Source organism: Triturus cristatus, chromosome 4_1 (assembly GCF_964204655.1).
Source record: "Triturus cristatus chromosome 4_1, aTriCri1.1, whole genome shotgun sequence".
In the NCBI taxonomy this organism is placed as follows: domain Eukaryota; kingdom Metazoa; phylum Chordata; class Amphibia; order Caudata; family Salamandridae; genus Triturus; species Triturus cristatus.
In genome coordinates this window covers 16,489,395-16,503,919 of record NC_140585.1, presented here as the reverse complement: position 1 = coordinate 16,503,919, position 14,525 = coordinate 16,489,395, and the positions used below count along the sequence as shown (strand labels likewise).

Here is a 14,525-nt window from a genome sequence, read left to right as displayed (position 1 = left end):
CGGAGGGCGTGTTCTGTGATTTGGGGTTTTGTATTAGGGACAGCGCCCCGAGGGTTGAGCAGAGAAGAGGTAGGCGAGGAGCTAGAAGGAGCACTTTAGATCAAGCTCTCTAAGTGAAGACTTCTTAGGAAGTTCCACTTCTGACACCTTTTCACGATTTCTTGGGTCTTAAGGGAATGGTAAGCAAGGATGTCATTTAGCATAGAGTAGGGACAGAGATGCTTTTTTTTAATGATTCCTAATATCGACATTGGCTTGGTAGTTATCTACCTCATGCTTTTAGAAGTTGTACTTTTGTTTATATTTAGTTAAATGCGGATTCTTCGTAGAGTAGCATTTGTGTTAGTGCCCATTTACCTGTTGTGCCTTGTGCTAAGGTGCCTATATCTGCAGATGTTTTTGTTGATAATAAAATCCCGAGAGCAATAGAAATTGAGTTTGAGTCATTAATTATGTCAAATTGCGGAAGATATTCTCTGATAATTGTGTTTGCTCCCTCCACGCTATTGGGCAAGTAAAAAGGTTCAATCGACCAGAGTGGGTTCTCGGAGATAAGTGGAAAACAAGAAAATTGGGCCCCAGTAGTTGGTAGCAGAGTCGGATGGTTACTTCCGATAGCGAGGGACGATTAGACTAGGATAAGTGATCCTTGAGACCCATAGACGATAAGTGATGGGGAATCATCAGATGGTGAGCAGCAGACGACGGCGGATGATGAACATAGACAGCGAGTAGCAGTGCGGCAGGAAGCAGCAGTTCGTGGAGTGAGTATGAATAGGATGAGATGTTGTAGATTGCGGTGTTGATTCGTTGTGTGATGTCTTGCGGAGTTGGAGTGAATGTTGAGTGATTGTGAGATCAGGCTGTGAGCGCGCGCAGCCCGGGAATTGTGGTGTGGAAGACACCCGTGGTAGATTTTGTTGACCACCCAAAGAAGATCGTGAGGTACCATCGATCACCTGGACCGAGATAGGGGGAGCGAATGTGTGAGTGCTTGACAGCTCAATGCTGGTCGTGGGTTGCTGTGTGTGGATTTGGGTATTTGTAATCTATCAGAGGCGAACTGTCTGGCCGGACGGGGACAGACAGTTGCCAACCGAGGTCAACAATTTCAAGAGACTGTGGACGAACAGTCAGAGGCTGTGGACGGACAGCAAGAAAAGTAACTTGTTTGGGACAAACGGTTATTTCAGAGTATGAATGGGACGAGTGCAGGCGTGAGATGTAAGCGTAAGGAAAAGGAACTGCTGCGAACGAAGGAAGGTGATGTCAGAGAGTGTCGCGCTGTGATAGGCTGGTTGGTGTTAGTCGCGCTGTTATTGGAGGGTTCGACATCAAGAGGTAAACAGTGTGTGAGATCGAATTTTGTTAATCATGAAGTGTTTTAAGGTTTTTCGAGAACTGTGTAGAGGTGACAAACATGTGGTTACTCGAGAGGGAGAAGAAGCCCCTCCTGAGGATACTCTAGCACATTACATGGCAAAGAATGTGGGATTGCATACGATAATTTGGCTTGAGAATTGGCATAAAATGACTCAAAATGAAGGAGAATTAGCATTCCCGAGGTATGGCTCTTTCAGGTTAGCAGTGTTGTACCAGTTGAAGTCTGTGATGGCGGCTTTACGACCTTTGCCAAGGCCAACACAATTTGAAGCACTACATGCGTGGATTAGAGCAGCGCATGATAGGGAAAGAGGAAGAAATCAGGAAAGGGTGAAAAAGTCGATCAGGGCTTTTCAGGATGCCAGATGGGATGCAGCGGAGAAAAGATGGAGGGTACAGGCATTAGAGGGAGATAAATTGTATCCCTTATTGATCCCTTCGGAGGGGGTAGAGAACATAAAGTCAGATGATGAGGATGATAGTGATACCGATGATAGCCTATTGGAGAGGTTGTTATCAGAGAGACCACCTCCGTATAACCCAGAGGTCCCAGAAGAGACGTTGGTTCGGATAGAAGAGACTAGAGGAGTAACAATCCAACCAGAGACGAGAGTAGAAGGAAGGATCTCGATAGGAACAGAGAGTACAAGGAGCCAGTCTGTGGCTAGCGTAAAGGTCGAGAGAGATGTGAGGCTACCGGATGCTCTAAAGGTACCGGTCACTATTGGACCTATTGTTTCGATTTACCACCCAGACTCAGAGGAGGTTGCGAACCCAGAGCAGACAGCCGAGGGGGTAAGGAGAGAGGTCGCAGGAAGTGGCCTAGTGGGTGGAATGGCTTGGACTCCGGACCCTATAGAATGGAGTACACCATTGCCAGCCATGTCAGACTCATCTAGGGGACAAGGAGAACAGAGACCAGAGAGGCCGGGATCTCTGATGGAGTCGAGATCGGATTTACGATCATGGGTACCACCAGTGAGAAACCAAAGCCCAAGATTGATGACAGCAGAGAGGGAGCGGGTCATTTTCATGAATCGGTCCGCTCCAATGGTTATACCAGAAGAGAATAGGTCGCAGGACCAAGAATGTGAGGATAGCGATAGAGAAGGGGTAGTCTGCCGAGAAGTGCTGAGAGGAGCCCTGAAAGGGGGGATGATAGATGTAGTAAGGTTAAAGGCGGAAGTGGATGAGATAATAGGTGGAAACTTACCCCTTGAGAGAATATTAATATATGGACCAGATGAATTACTCTTCGTAGCGAAGGATGTGACTCGGAAGGCACGAGTTGCACATGAGAAATTGTCAGAATTGGCTAAGCGATATGAGGTGGATCTGTCCAAGACTAAGCCTGGGCAAAGCACTACGCTACGCTCGCGTAGTTTGCGAAGTTCGCGCTACTTCGCACTACGCGAATTGCACGTAGCACAGTGCGAACACGCGTAGCGTAGTGTTGCGTAGTGCTGCGGTCATTTTTTGCTTGCTCGCGGTCCTCAACGTCAAGTTGGCGACCGCGAGCAAGCAAAATGACATCCCGGCGAGACTTTGTCCTTGTTCGCGATCATCAACATCAAGTTGGCGATCGCGAGCATGGAAAATAAACCTCCCGGCGAGTTCCCAACGCGAGGAGGTCAGGTTTCTCATTGCGAATGGTCGCGCATGCTCGCGACCGCTCGCGATGAGAAACTACCAGTTCGCGTAGAGAAAGCTGCTGCTCGAGTAAAAATCTACTCGAGCAGCAGAAAACTACAGCTCGCACTGTGCAAGATGCCATTTTCAATGATTGCACAGTGTCGGTTGCTTGTCCGCACTGTGCAATCATTGAAAATTACATCTGGCACAGTGCAAACAAGGTGCTACGCAGTTCGCGAAGTGCTACGCGTAGCTCGCGTAGTGCGAACTGCACTTTGGGTAGCTTCGCAAAGTGCTACTTCGCGAACTACGCCCAGGCCTATCCAAGACTAAAACATTGCTAGGAGGTCATAGGTTGCAGTACAGTGACCAGGAACTGGAGGAGAAAAGGTTTGCGGGACTGAGGTCCCACAGCAGAGATCTGATCACAGTCATGCGTGCATGGATGATATTTGATATTTGATATTTGAGGGGGTATTTCTAAAGCGCAGCGTTCGCTCCGGAGGGAGCATCATGGCGCTGCTTGATAAATGGGAAGAAAAATGGTCCAAGAAGAAAAGCACTTGGAGAACGATAGGAGAGACCCCACCTCCGGGTGGAGGGGTGTTGGAGATAAGGAATTTCCCTTTAAGGGAAGTGCAGAATGGAGGATACGTGCATGTACCCTGGAGCAGGGGTGATTTGGCGGCGTTTACCAATGATTTTCCCCGGCTTAGGGAGAAGCCCGCAGAGTGGTATAAGCAGGTTGACTGCTTTGTCAAGATCTCGAAGGTATTGTGGATCGATCTGAATACCTTATTTGATATTGTGGTTCCGGGAGATTTGTGGGCAGCATGCAAGATTGCTGTTGAGTGGCCGACTTACGAGCCTGATAGGAACGCGATCACGAATGGTCCGTCACCGTTAGTTATGAGGAAGTACGAGCAAGTGATTACTTGGTTGAAGTCGAAGGTCTCACCACAAGACATCGATTGGGTGAAGATAGACAGGACAGTGCAGGAACCTAAGGAGACGGTACATGAATTCTATGAGAGACTCTTGCAGGCTTTTAAGCAGTACAGTGGCCTAGATGCGTTGGGCACGAACGATATGGGACAGTTTGTTTCAAAGTTTGTGTTGGGATTGAGGCCAGAGGTTAGTCTCATGATACAGCAGCATTTGATTTGTTGGCAAAACAAGCCTGTTGATGAGATTTTACGGTACGCCCGATATTGCACAGATGAGATTGAATCCAAGCACAGGAAGTTGAAAGATAACTTGATGCTTGTTCAGATGCAAACCGCTCAGGGACAGCCTAATGGGGGAGCGTTGGTAAGGAGACAGGGAAATTATCAGGCGGGAAATCAGAATGTTCAGGGGCAGGGAAGGCCAAGACCAATAGACCCTAGAACAGGGATGGATGTGGCGACATTGAAAAAGACTACAGCTTGTCATCAGTGTCACCAGGTTGGACACTGGAGACGCGAGTGTCCCCTAGGGCCTAAACCCATGGAATCAGATACAGCCGGAAGGAGAAGTAGTTCAGGTCCCTGGGGCGGAGGCGGTACCGAAAGTGACTAGACCCAGAACGATAAAAGGGGGGACTGGTGTTCCGCAGGTGCAGGTTCCCCAGCCACCCAGAATACAGAATGTACAGCAGGGAGCTAAAACCTATTTGCAAATGTCAATGTTTGAAGTGAGTGAGGAAAACGATACAAGCCTGTTGGCACGATCATGTTCAAACAGAGATAAGGATTGCATGCTTAGAGCCATCCTAGAAGTAGATCAGAAAGGACCCTTTGTGGAAGCAGACATTGATGGTCACCCTACAACCTTTTTGGTTGATGGGGTTACCAGATCGACTATAAGATCGGCAGTGGTTCCAGGTCTAGCTCTTTCTGGACAAAGTATCCAGGTTGTTGGTGTGGCAAATAAGAAACTGATTAGTCCACTGACGGAGCCAATTCCAATCAGGATAGGAAATTTCAGTGATCGACACCAGTCCGTGGTGTGCGATTCTAGTCCGGTTTGCCTGTTGGGGAGAGATCTATTGTGCAAGCTCAACTGCACGATCTACTGTACCCCGAAAGGAGTGGAGGTACAGATGAGAGATGATGATGCGACCTTTAAGGTTGCAAATCAGCGTGTGTTTGTGGAAATGTACCCAGCATTGACGGTGGAGGAGTTTCCACTTGATCTGAGGGACTCTGTGTCTATTGACGTATGGGGCCTTAGTGGTGAGGAGATTGGTTTAGTCAAGGGAGTAGACCCAGTGAAAATCCAGATTAAACCAAACGTAGAGTCTTCGAAGACAACCCAGTATAAGTTATCTCCTAAAGCTATTACAGGGATTAAACCTGTGATTGAGTCTATGATCAAGCAGGGAATACTAATGGAGATTATGGGTAGCCCATGTAATTCGCCTATCATGGGACTACAGAAACCAAGCGGGAAATTTAGGATTGTGCAAGATTTGCGAAAAATAAATGAAATAGTTGTTCCATGTTGTCCAGTGGTACCGAATCCATCTGTGATCCTATTTCAGATCCCATGTGAAGCTGAATGGTTCACAGTGATTGACTTGTGTCAAGCTTTTTTCTCGATTCCTCTACATGAGGAAAGCCGATTTCTTTTTGTATTTCGGCTGGAAAATCGTGTGTTAACGTGGTGTCGTATCCCACAGGGGTATACAGAGAGCCCATCTATCTTTAATCAGATCATGAAGAAAAATATTGAAGGTCTTGTGTTGCCACAAAACTCTGTGTTAGTGCAATACATTGATGATCTGCTTGTTGCGTCGGAGACGGAAGACGCCTGCAGAATTGATACCATTGCTCTGTTGAATTACCTGGGAGAGAATGGTCACAAGGTGTCTCCAAACAAGCTGCAATACTGTTTGAACGAGGTACAGTATTTGGGGCACCGAATTGAGAAAGGCAAGAGAAAGGTGTCTCCAGATCGCATTGATGCGATTTTGAGAATGCCGGTTCCCTCGACACAGAGGGAAGTCAGAATGTTTCTGAGAATGGTGGGCTATGGCCGCCAGTGGATCCCAAACTTTTCCTTTGAAGCGAAGCCTTTACAGCGGCTGACGCGTAAGGATGTGAGTGATCCGGTACCATGGGACAATGACTGCTTAAGGTCATTTCTGAGGCTGAGAGAAGCTTTATGCAGCACACCAGCTTTGGGAATGCCAGATTATAACAAGGCATTCGCCTTAATCTGTTGCGAAAAGGAAGGTTGCACATTAGCAGTGTTGACTCAGAGTCACGCAGGTGTCCGTAGACCAGTTGCCTATTTTTCAGCTACTTTAGATCCAGTAGCTTCTGCGTTGCCCGGATGTCTCAGATCCGTTGCTGCAACAGGTGTCAGTATCGAAAGATGTGAGAGCATTGTGATGGGTCATCCGCTTACTGTTCATGTGCCACATTCTGTTGAGTTGTTGATGACTAGGACTAAAACACAGCACCTCACAAATAATAGGTTGACTCGTTATGAGCAGGTCATCCTTGCTGCAGACAATGTGACGCTGTTTTAAATCCTGCTACATTGTTGCCTATTCCAAATGTAGATGATGATGAAGACTGTGAGGACCATGATTGTCTCGATGTGACGGAACTATGCACCAAACTGAGACCTGACATTGTCGATGAACCGCTCCTAGTTTCAGATGAGATTTTCTTTGTGGACGGTTCATGTCTAAGAGACAGTGTTGGTCGACTGAGAGCAGCGTTTGCTGTGTGTACCATCACAGGGGTGGTTGAAGCCGCTTGTCTAGAAGGAGTACACTCCGCACAGGTGGCTGAGCTTATTGCCTTGACCCGTGCCTGTTTGGCCGCTGATAATATCCGTGTAACGATTTAGGATAGTCAATATGGGTTTGGTGTAGTTCATGAATTCGGACAGCTACGGTCCCAGAGAGGGTTTATGACATCTTCTGGTTCACCCATCAGAAATGGGGATTATGTACGACAATTGTTGGAAGCATTGCAAGGCCCAGATGAAATTGCTGTTGTTAAATGTTCTGCACACACTAAAGGAAACGATTTTGTGTCATTGAGTAATAATTACGCAGATGAAGTTGCTCGATTTTGTGCAGAGCAGGAATGTAATTTTACTGAGAACCATGTTGTGGAAAGCGAAGAAAAAACAGATTACAATGTGATGTTAGCTATGGCAGACTCATGGGAGGAATTGACACAGTTGCAAGATGGAGTCTCTGATCAGGAGCGGGACAGCTGGATACGAGCTGGATGCGAGAAGGGAGATGTGGATATATGGGTTTCGAATGATGGACGAGCTGTGTTACCGGAATGTTTGCTGAATCCCATGGCGAGGTTGATACATGGTGCTGTACATCTTGGCAGAGATGGAATGATGCGAGTGTTTCGTCAGACGTGGTACAATCCGAAGTTTCGGACGGTAGCTGAAGATGTGTGCCAGAGGTGTGTCACATGTCAACAGATGAATGTAGGGAAAAGGACCGCTGTGACGTTGAGTCACATAGGTAGGTCAGGTGGGCCTTTTAATAGGATGCAGCTGGATTTTATTGAAATGCCGAAGTGTAATGGGTTGAGGTACATATTAGTTATAGTATGTGTCTTTTCCAGGTGGGTGGAGGCTTACCCGACACGTAGGTGTGACACACTCACCGTAGCTAAGTTACTATTGAGAGAACTAATCCCGAGGTACGGTTTTCTGACCTCTTTTGAATCAGATAGAGGAACGCATTTCCACAGTGAAATTATGAAGCTGCTTTGTGCTGCCTTGAATGTAGACCAAAGATTGCACTGCAGTTACCGACCAGAGGCTTCTGGGATTGTGGAGCAAGTTAATGGAACTTTGAAAGCCCGAATGGCGAAAGTGTGTTCTTCGACATCTTTGAAGTGGCCAGATGCATTACCTTTAGTTCTCATGAGTCTCCGTAGTGTTCCTGATAGAAGGACTGGATTGTCACCCCATGAAATTCTTATGGGAAGGGCGATGCGCTTGCCAACAATACCTGCCACTGCTTTGATTAACATCACTGATGATATGATTTTGGACTATTGTAAAGGCCTGGCTGACATAGTCCGTTCTATGTCTCAGCAGGTGCAGACAGCAACGGTTCCAGCCGCAAGTGACCTGTGCCACGACTTGTGCCCAGGGGACTGGTTATTGGTGCGCAAACACGTGAGGAAGAGTTGCCTGGATGCTCGGTGGCGTGGGCCATATCAAATCATTCTAGTTACGAACACAGCAGTGAAGTGTGGAGGATTGCCAAACTGGGTACACGCCTCCCATACCCGTAGAGTTCCAACACCCTTGAAAGAAACAGCCCCTCTCGAGAACGAGAACCCAGCTGAGGTTGCAGAGCCATCTGAGAGGGCAAGTCAAGCTGTAGGGGTTGCTGACGCAGCTGGTTGTGCACTAAACCAAGCCGAAAGGGAACGTGAAAGTAACACTGAACCGGACTCGGAAGAAGAAGAAAGAGCTGCAGTGGGCAGTACCGAGTCAAATTTTGCTGAAGAAGAAAGCAGTGCACAGGGTACCAGTAGGGAGAGTGGAGGTGCCACAGAAGCAGAAAGGGTTTGGCCCGTGAGTCAGAGACGGGTAAACTTGAGATCGGCACCAAGAACAGATCTCGCCCCAGTTTCCGAAGAATCAAAAGCAGAGCCAAGTGACGAAGATCGACCCCAAGGTGCTCTGAGAAGATCGAAGAGAACAAGAGTGCCGTGCCAAAAGTACGCCTCACCAGAGTGGGCATACTCAGTGACTGATGCCAAGTTTACTGAACACGGGAAGGTTGAGATCGATGACACTCGTCAACAGTTTCCCGTTTCCGAGAGTGGAAGTGTTGTTGAAGATTCCAGGATTGGTGATCGAAGGAATACTGACCATCAATATTCCGAATCCGCCATTTTTGAGTATCATCCGTGGTCTGATTTTGGAAACGCTGGACTTCCCAACCTTTGCAGTTATACCAGCTCCCCAAGAACTGACAACCCTTAAACTTGGAATTTTGCAGGGAGTCCTAGAGCTGTTGGGATCAGCAGTTATTCTGGACTGATTGTAAAATTTGCTGTATATAAGGTTTGAAAAGAAGATAACCCAGGCCCGAGAGGAAGAAGAATAAATTTAGGGATTTTCCGTTGGAAGGCGAAGAAGAAATAGGGAAGTCTTCCCGATCCAAGAGATGAGAAATTGAACTTTGTTAGAGGTTTCCCCGGTTTAAGAGAGCAGCTGAACTGAATTGCTGGATGAGAAAGAGGCTTGTGTCAGCAGAGACTGTACTTAACATTGAGAACATTTCAGAGATGGCGGAACCTGGAAATACACACCGTAGAGCCAAAATAGTGACAGGCACACTGTTAGGGGTAGTGATAGCTGTTATATTTGCAGTAGTAGTAACTTCGTACATGCTGGCCCATAGACAGGAGGGGGAGGTTCAGGGAACACCCACACCTACCACTCTAGGACAGGGAGGGGTCACTAATAGAGGTCAAAGAGCTCAGATGCTTGAGGAGAGTCGTATGTTTCACCTAGATTTGTCTAGAGCTGATTTTAAACTTAATGCTTATGCGAAGCTGTTGTATGAGTATGTTGATGCGATGGATGCGAAGGATTGTTATGTGTGCATGCAGTTGCCTGCTTTAGTAGACGAAGGTATTAGATACCATCATCTCCCATTGACATATGGGATTTCTTGTAGCCTATTGCTTAGTTTGTTTTATGAAAGGAAACAGTTTGAGTATTTCTTTTCAAATTATGATACAGTTCTTCCTGAAGTTCCGGCATACAAGCATTTGAATAAATATGATTATTACAAGTCGAAGGATAGACTTCGGAAGTATTTCATACCGACTGTGAAGCTAGATGCAGCTTATGCTCATAGACATAATTTGACATGTTGGTTGTCCGAAACGGAAAAGAAGTTCATAGGTCAGATAGAGGATAGGTATAGAAAACAGACCCAGACACGAGATACAGGAGATAGTCCAGTGGATTGGACGGATGAGGAGAGATTGCACAAATCTAAGGGAAGTTATGGACCGATTGCATTAGATGAAGTACAGAAGGGGAAATTATGTGTTGCCCGTCCTCAAACTCCTAGGAGAAGGTTTTAGTGGGGCATAGTACGTGTGAACATACCTTTACCATGGAGGACTCTGCTAAGAACTTCTTGCAAGGTCCGGTACAGGTGATTCCGACTGTGTATTATGTATGTGGGAGGAATGCCTATGTGAAATTCCTGCGAATTGGTATGGTACGTGTTATTTGGCTATAATTTTCCCAAAGATTTATCATGCTGAAGATTTGAATCTGCTAGAGACGGGACGTCATTCTAAAGTGCGTAGAGCTGTAAGTGCAGGAGCGGTGATTGGTGATATATTCGGAGTGACTATACCTAGTTTGGGTGTGGTCCTGAATGATGTGAAAATAAGAAGATTGGCGACTGTGGTGGATGAATTGTCAATGAATTCGGCGAGGTCATTGCTGTTGGTGAATGGAGAAATGTTATCAATACGGAATATGGTTTTGCAGAATCGACTTGCGTTAGATGTATTATTGGCAAAAGAGGGCGGAGTCTGTAAATTGCTGAAGGTCAAGGAATGTTGCACGTATATTCCAGACAATAGTAAAGACCTGGAGAAATACATAGACAACATCACCACAATCCATAAGGAAATAGTAGATTTGACAGAAGAGAATGTGTGGGAAAAGATTGGTCAAGGATTTGGTCGAATGGGGACTTGGTTTGCGAAACTGGGAATGGGATTTCTTGGATCTGTGTTGAAGCCAATAATAATTGCTGTGGTTTGTGTGATCTGTCTGTGGGGACTCGTAAGAGCCTGGAAGTGGTACAGAGGGAATAGGGTCGAAAGAGCCCTCAGAGTGAATGAGCAGAGAATGGCAAAATTGCAGGATCGTCAATATCAGAATCTTAAAAGGATGGAAGGGATCCGACAGAGTAGAATGCTAACAAGTACCGTTTAGATCAGCTTCTTATTTCAGGAGAAATGAGAATATGATGGTGTGATGACAGTTGTCATCAAAGGGGGGAACTGATGTAGCGCCTAAAGGTTTTAAAATTTTTAGGGGTGCATCATATTCACTGTTAGTTGGCATCCGCATATAATCAATGTATATTTAGATGTGTTGTGCGAAATGTATTAAGAAATGTATTAGCTATATCGCAACATAGAAGTGTTAGAGATGTGAACACATATTGTGAATGTATTCAGTAAAATGCATGACGATTAGTTTCCGTTCAATGCAATGTATTAGGTTAAACGTGTGACATGATTAAAATTACTCATGTAGGTCGCTTATTCATGTATATGAAAGTAAAAGCACTAATGCTTAGAATGTGATTTAATAGCGTGTTTAACCGAGTAGAGGCCCGAATGCACATATATCATTGAGAAGAAAGGCCTGTTATTTCTTATGTTAGCTGAATGCGGTAGGCCGCAATGATTTATTCTGGTAGAGGTTTTGAGCTGCAGTAAATTGTAAAGTTAAAAGATGCGAAGTATTTTTCCATCCCATGATCTCACCGCAGGTGCAAGGACAGTTGGTTCGTTAGTAGAAAAGGTCTTTGTCTAAGAATTGAATTATGGGGGAAGCCAGACATGGGAGTACTTTGGAATGTGCCAATCGCAACTCCTAGTGCAGACGGTGTCTGGGACCCAAGGCCAAGCTGATGGACGATGGAGGATGGACAGCTCTGGATGGAAAATTACTGGAAGAAGACCTGGTCGAGGAGGTGTGCCGGAGGGCGTGTTCTGTGATTTGGGGTTTTGTATTAGGGACAGCGCCCCGTGGGTTGAGCAGAGAAGAGGTAGGCGAGGAGCTAGAAGGAGCGCTTTAGATCAAGCTCTCTAAGTGAAGACTTCTTAGGAAGTTCCACTTCTGACACCTTTTCACGATTTCTTGGGTCTTAAGGGAATGGTAAGCAGGGAAGTCATTTAGCATAGAGTAGGGACAGAGATGCTTTTGTTTAATGATTCCTAATAGCGACATTGGCTTGGTAGTTATCTACCTCATGCTTTTAGAAGTTGTACTTTTGTTTATTTTTAGTCGAATGCGGATTCTTCGTAGAGTAGCATTTGTGTTAGTGCCCATTTACCTGTTGTGCTTTGTGCTAAGGTGCCTATATCTGCAGATGTTTTTGTTGATAATAAAATCCCGAGAGCAATAGAAATTGAGTTTGAGTCATTAATTATGTCAAATTGCTGAAAATATTCTCTGATAATTGTGTTTGCTTTCTCCACGCTATTGGGCAAGTAAAAAGGTTCAATCGACCAGAGTGGGTTCTTGGAGATAAGTGGAAAACAAGAAAATTGGGCCCCAGCAAAAGTTACAACAGTGAGCTAAATAAACAGTGGCAAAATGAAAAATTCATGCAAAACAACTTTAACAGAAGCAAAGCGCATGAACAGAAAGTGGCAGTAACAATGTTTACGAAAACAAAGAGCAAGGGAACTTTTGAGTGCAGTTAACACTTGGAGGCAACAATGGGAACACTTGCTGGCAGGGACAGAGGTTTTCGGGTAAAACTAGGTGTCGGGACACGACTGTTACTGAAGTAAGGACCCACAGTTAACGGCTGGACAGAGTAATCTGTTGTAGGTCTTGTCTATGACAGTGCACACTGTCTCTTGTGGGGCCTCTTGTTACTCTGCAAGGGACTTAGAGGCCTCCCATTGCTTACCATTGGTTGGCTTCATTGTCATTCTCATGTATTTCTTTCTGATTAGTCAGCTTCAGTGTGATTCTTTTCTCTTTGTATGTTTGCCCCGCCCCTGGAGCATGGACACATTTTTGTGTGACCACTCTAAGAGAGTGTATATTTTTCAGCTGCCTCCCTCGTTTACCTTTCCTCTCTCAGTGCTCTCCTCAAAGTCCCTTTGGCAGTCACCCCGCAACACCTCCCTCCTACCCTCCGTTGTCCATCTGCTTTCCCCAGCCCTTCCCTTCCCTTACACACTCCACTTTCCATCTGCTTGCCCCAGCCTCTCCCTCCCAGGAGAGACATGTCCATGTGCTTACCCCAGCCCCTCTCTCCCACCCTCCATTGTCCATTTGCTTGCCTTCTGCGCTTTCCACACTCCCTCAGTTGCCCATTGTTTCTTTCAGCCTCCCTCTCTATAAATGTAAATTTGATACTTGTATAGCGCACTACTCACCCGCAAGGGTCTCAAGGCGCTTGTACGAATACCGCTGTGGAACCCATCCTGGCTTTCCCTGTGAGGCGTCAACTCCTGGGCACCCCCAAGGTGGAGGCTAGGCATCCTTAGCGTTGTGGGGGCCGTTGTGGAGATTAAGCAAGCTATTGCCCAGAGTTGCAGAGTGGGACTCCATGATTGGAATAGGCACCGAGGCGAGAATTATCAGGTCCGTGGAATTTTTGAGCCCAAGACCCGCCGAGGCGGGGAATTGAACCCTGGTCCCGGGCTAGACCTCTGCATCAGGGTCTGCCGCTCTAATCATTGAGCCACACTTCTCCACTTCTATGTGTTGCCTCGTTTCCTCACTCCAACTGTGTTACCATGTTCCCTCCCTCTGTGTAGCCATTTTCCCTCCCTTTGTCTGTGTTGCCTTGTTCCCTGCCTCCCTCTCTGTTGCCAAGCTCCCTCCCTCTGTGTTGCCTCATTCCCTCCATCCCTCTGTGTTGCCATGTTCCCTCCATCTCTCTGTGTTGCCTCGTGCCCTCCCTCCCTCTGTGTTGCCTCATTCCCTCCCTCTGTGTTGCCATGTTCCCTCTCTCCCTCTGTGTTGCCTTGTTACATCCATTTCTCTGTGTTGCCACGTTCCCTCCATCTCTCTGTGATGCCTCATTCCCTCTCTCCCTCTGTGTTGCCTCGTGCCCTCCCTCCCTCTGTGTTGCCACGTTCCCTCTCTCCCTCTGTGTTGCCTTGTTACATCCCTCCCTCTGTGCTGCCTCGTTGCCTCCTTTTCTCTGTGTTGCCTCATTCCCTACCTGTGTGTTGCCTTGTTCCCTCCCTCCATCTGTGTTGCCTTGTTCCATCCCTCCCTCTGTGTTGCCTCATTCCCTCCCTCTGTGTTGCCTTGTACCCTCCCTCTGTGTTGCCTCATTCCCTCAAACCCTCTATGCTGCCTCGTTCCTCTTCTCCCTCTGTGTTGCCTTGTTCTCTCTGTGTTTCCTTGTCCCCTCTTTCACTTTGTGTTGTCTCGTTCCCTCCCTTTCTCCCTCTGTGTTGCCTCGTTCCCTCATTCTGTGTTGCCCCGTTCCCTCCCTCCGTGTTGCCTTGTTTCCTCCCTCCCTCTGTGTTGCCTCATTCCCTCCCTCCCTCTGTGTTTCCTCATTCCCTCCCTCCCTCTGTGTTTCCTCATTCCCCCCTTCCTTTGTGTCGCCTCATTCCCTCCCTTCCTCTTTGCTGCCTCGTGCCCTCCCTCCCTCTGTGTTGCCTTGTTCCCTCCATCCCTCTATGTTGCCACGTTCCCTCCTTCCCTCTGTGTTGCCTCATTGCACCTCTCACTCTGTGTTTCCTCTTTCCCTCCCTCCCTCTGGGTTGCCTCGTTCCCTC

The 14,525-nt window shown here is 46.9% G+C and overlaps 1 protein-coding gene across 1 annotated transcript in view; it reads right to left on the bottom strand.

The window, feature by feature from the left end:
• The window catches only part of LOC146839319 (lectin-like), a 331,447-nt gene that overhangs the window by 22,050 nt on the left and 294,872 nt on the right, over positions 1-14,525 (bottom strand). The gene's annotated exons all lie outside the window — the stretch shown is intronic.